A 6,000-nucleotide genomic window follows, 5' to 3' on the forward strand; every position below is an offset into this window, starting at 1 on the left:
CCCCTCTCTCCTGCCAGGGCATGAGGGAACCCCAGTGGGTGCAGGATTAGTGTAGCTGGCCCCTAGCCCATTCTCAATAGCGACCCATGGTGCAGACAGGAGCCATACTGGAGTGCACTGTACCCCAGCTCTCCACAGCTGGCCCTTGTGGGCTATTGCTAGCTAGCACAGGCTAGATGGGGCAAGGCGGCGGAGCAGAGAGCTGTAGCTGGCCGCCCATCGTCTGCTGCACTGATTAGAAACTCAGTGCATCAATCAACACAGTTTAATGGGAGTGATTTCAGCTCAGATAGACTTTAATTATAGAAGATCAGGGCTGGAAGAGCCCTCAGGAGGTCAACTAGTCCAACCCTCTGCTCAAAGTAGGACCAATCCCCAACTAAATCGTCCCAGCCAGGGCTTTGTCAAGCCTGATCTTAAAAACCTCTAAGGAAGGAGATTCCACCACCTCCCTAGGTAACCCATTCCAGTGCTTCACCACCCTCCTAGTGAAATAGTGTTTCCTAATATCCAACCTAGACCCCCCCAACTGTAACTTGAGACCATTGCTCCTTGTTCTGTCATCTGCCACCACTGAGAACAGCTGAGCTCCATCCTCTTTGGGACCCCCCTTCAGGTAGTTGAAGGCTGCTGTTAAATCCCCCCATCACTCTTCTCTTCTGCAGACTAAACAAGTCCAGTTCCCTGAGCCTCTCCTCGTAAGTCATGTGCCCCAGCCCCCTAATCATTTCATTGCCCTCCACTGGACTCTCTCCAATTTGTGCACATCCTTTCTGTACAGGGGGGCCCAAAACTGGATGCTCCAGATGTGGCCTCATTAGTACCAAATAGAGGGGAATAATCACTTTCCTCAATCTGCTGGCAATGCTCCTACCAATGCAGCCCAATATGCCATTAGCCTTCTTGGCAACAAGGGCACCCTGTTGACTCATATCCAACTTCTCATCCACTGTAATCCCCAGCTCCTTTTCTGCAGAACTGCTTCCTAGCCATTCGGTCCCTAGTCTGTAACAGTGAATGGGATTCTTCCGTCCTAAGTGCAGGACTCTGCACTTGTCCTTGTGGAACCTCATCAGATTTCTTTTGGCCCAGTCCTCTAATTTGTCTAGGTCACTCTGGACCTTATCCCTAACCTCCAGCAGATCTACCACTCCTCCCAGTTTAGTGTCATCCGTGAACTTGCTGAAGGGACAATCCATCCCATCATCCAGATCATTGATAAAGATGTTGAACAAAACCGGCCTCAGAATCGATCCCTGGGGCACTCCACTTGATACTGGCTGCCAACTAGACGTCGAACTGTTGAGCCCGACAATCTAGCCAGCTTTCTATCCACCTTATAGTCCGTTCATCCAATCCATACTTTTTTAACTTGCTGGCAAGAATACTGTGGAAGACCATATCAAAAGTTTTGCTAAAGTCAAGGTATATCACTTCCACCACTTTCCCCATATCCACAGAGCCAGTTAGCTCATCACAGGAGGCAATCAGGTTGGTCAGGCATGAGTTGCCCATGTTGACTGTTCCTCATCACCTTCCTCTCCTCCAAGTGCTTCAGAATTGATTCCTTGAGAACCTGCTCCATGATTTTTCCAGGGACTGAGGTGAGACTGACTGGCCTGTAGTTCCCTGGATTCTTCTTCTTCCCCTTTTAAAAGACGGGCACTATATTTGCCTTTTTCCAATTGGCCGGGACCTCCCCCGATCACCACGAGTTTTCAAAGATAATGGCCAATGGCTCTGCAACCACATCAGCCAACTCCCTCAGCACCCTCGGATGCATTAGATCCGCCCCCATGGACTTGTGCACGTCCAGCTTTTCTAAATAGTCCTGAACCTGTTCTTTCACCACAGAGGGCTGCTCACCTCCTCCCCATACTGAGTTGCCCAGTGCAGCAGTCTGGGAGCTGACCTGGTCTGTGAAGACTGAGGCAAAAAAAGCATTGAGTACTTCAGCTTTTTCCACATCCTCTGTCACTAGGTTGCCTCTCCCATTCAGTAAGGGGCCCACACTTCCCTTGACCTTCTTCTTGTTGCTAACATACCAGTAGAAACCCTTCTGGTTACCCCTCACATCCCTTGCTAGCTGCAACTCCAATTGTGCTTTGGGCTTCCTGTTTACACCCCTGTATCATGAAGTGATATTTTTATACTCCTCCTTAGTTATCTGTCCAAATTTCCACTTCTTGTCAACTTCCTTTTTGTGTTTAAGCTCACTGAAGATTTCTCTGTTAAGCCAAGCTGGTCACCTGCCATATTTGCTATTCTTTCTGCACATTGGGATGGTTTGTTCCTGCACCCTCAATAAGGCTTCTTTAAAATACAGCCAGCTCTTCTGGACTCCTTTCCTCCTCATATTAGTTCCCTGAGGGAGTTAAAGTCTGCCTTTCTGAAGTCCAGGGTCCGTATTCTGCTGCTCTAGCTAGCAAGGTCCCTGGAGCAGTTTGCTGCGCCAGCTCACGCTTTAGCACAGGTGGTACCAGTCTGCCCAGGACCCTGGGTAGTTCCTCACAGGGCAGCCCTTGCTGAAGCCTGCATGTCCGCAGCATCACTGCTCCTGTACTGGAGCTAGATAAAGGAAAACCAGCTCACCTACGTCTCGATTAGCTGAAGTCACAGCCTCGTAGTGCAGTGCAGATGTAGTCCTCAGGACACTAAACTGTCATGTGCACAGAGCCAGGAGAGACCCAGGTGCCACCACTGCCCGAGCCCCTGCAATGGCAGGGGATTGATCAGGCGAGACACGCCCACATAATGCCAACAGGCGACTAGTGCACCATGCTACAGAGGAAGGTGAACACCCCCCCCAAAGCCCTTGCCAGTATCACCTGGTGGGAAATTCCTTTCTGATCCTGAATGTGGTGATCAGTCTGACCCTGAGAATAGGATCAAGGCATACTAGCTGGGAAGCCAGAAAACGGGTTCTTAGAGCACTGGTCCACCACATCTGCATCCCATCTCCAGCTCTGGCCAATCCCTGATGCTTCAGAAGAAGGGGGGGAAATGACATCTGGCCAATTATACATTGGGGAAAAAATCCCTTCCTGGCCCGTGCAGGTGACTGGCCAAAGTCCAAGATTTGATAACAGTCGCTGTCACAAGGCAGAGCTGTAAGTGTTATTAGCATGTTGAGCGCAATGCAGGCAATCCTCACAACGGAGGGGGAGTCTGTCACCTCCCCAATTAGCTGTCACAGTGTTTAATCAGGGCTGAATTAATCTTTTGTGGACCCCAGGGCCAGGACCATGGTCTCACCCCCCCCCACCGCACTCTGCCCCGAGGCCCAGCCCATGTTGCACCCTGAAGCCCTGCCCACTGCTTGCATGGGAGGGAGAGTGGGCAGAGAGGAGTGAGCAGGGAGTGGGGCTTTGGGGGAAGAGGTGGAGCAGTGGTGGGGCCTGAGGCAGAGGGCCAGGCGGGGTCCTTCTGAGCGTGGGCCCAGTGCCAAGGCACGGTTGGCACCATTGTAAACCAGGTATTGTGTTTAATCACCCTCACTGCTAGGAAAGTGCAATTTATTACGTCAAGACTGAATTTGTCTAACTTCAACTTCCAGCTGTTGGGTTGTGTTGTGCTTGTGTCCACAAACTGGAGAGTTCCCCAGGCTCAGACCCCTTTTCCAGGGGTAAGGGCCGAGACACAGCGATCAAATCACCTCTCAACCTTCTCTGCCATAACTGGAGCTCACATTGTATGGCTCATTTTCCAGCTCTGGGATAATTTTTGTGGCCCTGCCGTGAATGCTCTCACACCCTTCTTGAAGTGCAGACCCCAGCCCTGGGCACAGTATTGTAGTAGTGGCCTTGCCAATGCTGCGTACAGAGGCAAGATCACCTACTTACTTCTACCTGACATTCCCCTTCTTCTGCATCCTGGTTCACATGGTCTCCTTTTGCTGCAATGAGAGCTCATGGTGAGATAATTATCTATGATGATCTTCTCTGAGGCCACTGTTTTCAGGGCAGTCTCCCATCCTGTAGGCATAGCCTGGGTTCTTGGTTCGCAGTTGTATTACCTTGCATAGGCCTGTATTAAAACACATTTTGTTGGCTTGTGACAATTTAGCCAGGTGATGCAGATCATTGTCACAGGAAACTGTCCTCCTCACATTTACTACCCCACCAATCTTTGTGTCACCTGCACATTTGATCAGGAAAGACCTGTCTAGATCCTTAATACGACACAGCACTGGACCAAGAACCAGTCCCTGGCAGACCCTGCCTGAAACAGCCCAACCTGTTGATATCTGCCCATTAAGAGCTACATTCTGAGATCTGTCAGTCAGCCTGTGGCAGGGCGACGACTCACCAGCACAGCGCCTCCTGCTGGTTGTCTTGGGAATTAGCTCTCCAGCCTCCAGAGCGCCCTCTTCAGGCCAGTGTCTTGCCTGCCGCTGATCCTGTGTCCCTCTCGGACCCCGGTTCCCTTTACATGAGGGTACTGCCCAGTGGCGTAGCCAGGTGGAGGGAACAGGGGGAGCAATAAAAAAAAAGGCGCCACCCACTGTGGCACTTTTACTCACCTGGCGGCACTCTGGGTCTTCGGCGGCAGGCCCTTCACTCGCTCCGAGTGTCTTCGATGGCGCTGAAGGACCCGCCAATGAAATGCTGTCGGAGACCTGGAGCATCGCCGAGTGAGTACAAAGGCGTCCAGAAATTGACAAGGTGCCACTTGTGCTCGGTGGGAGAGTGGCCTCTGCCCTGCTCAGGGCCACCCAGAGGATTCAGGGGGCCTGGAGCAAAGCAATTTCAGGGGCCCCTTCCATAAAAAAAAGTTGCAATACTATACAATACTATATTCTTGTGGGGGCCCCTGTGGGGCCCGAGGCAAATTGCCCCACTTCCCCCCCCCTCGCCCCTGGGCAGCCCTGGGAAAAACAAACATTTAAAAACCTTCCGCATCTCAGCACAAACCCAGTTTTGAGAACTTCTTTTCAAGTCACCTTTACAAGTATCACTGGTTCTCAGAATCAGCTAGTGCTAAAAGGCACTAAAGCTCATTAAAAGAGTTGGACAAATATTTTCCATCAAAATTATTTTTGGATCCAAAACTAGGGGTTTTTAAAAAGCAGAAAAAAAATCACGGACAATGTCTGCTTTCCTTCAAAATTTGTTGTGATTTTTTTAATTAAAAAGCTGAAATTAATCTGCCAAAACCCTAACATGGTTTGGGGTTTCAGAAGTGTGTGGCCAAATATTTGCTGCTTGCTGTGTTTGATTGTTTAAAGAAACAATAACAAAATCTGCTAAAAAAAATCCAAAACTTTTGAACCACCTCAACTGGTGACCAAATGCCTGAGCGCATCCAGTCTGAGATTTTTCCAGGTTTCTGATACTCTGCTGGCTTCCTCGACTCACATTTGTCTCCATAACTTTGGGTTCATTTAGGTTAGAACATAAGAACAGTCATACTGGGTCAGACCAAAGGTCCATCCAGCCCAGTATCCTGTCTACCGACAGTGCCCAATGCCAAGTGCCGCAGAGGGAGTGAACCTAACAGGCAATGATCAAGCGATCTCTCCCCTGCCATCCATCTCCACCCTCTGACAAACACAGGCTAGGGACACCATTCATTACGCATCCTTGCTAATAGCCATTAATGGACTTAATCTTTATCAATGTACCTGTTTCCTAGAGACTGGCTCCACGGGGTCCCTCACAAACTGGAGACGGTTACCGTGGGTTTGTCTTTAGTATAGACTATGTACATACTCCACGAACTGAGCCTTTGAGCTTGTTCCAGAATCTGGGATGAGCCTATGTTGTGAAAACTGAAATGCTCAAAAATAGCACATACATGTGAATGGACACAGGGTGCTAAAATTAAATTAACCCCAGGGGTCTCAAACTGGGGGTTGGGACCCCTCATGGGGTCACGAGGTTATTACTGGGTGTCACGAGCTGTCAGCCTCTACCGCAAACCCCGCTTTGCCTCCAGCATTTATAGTAGTGTTAAATATATATTAAAAAAGTGTTTTTAATTTATGGGGGGGGGTCACAC

This window comes from Gopherus flavomarginatus, chromosome 10, assembly GCF_025201925.1.
Source record: "Gopherus flavomarginatus isolate rGopFla2 chromosome 10, rGopFla2.mat.asm, whole genome shotgun sequence".
NCBI classification, from domain to species: Eukaryota; Metazoa; Chordata; order Testudines; family Testudinidae; genus Gopherus; species Gopherus flavomarginatus.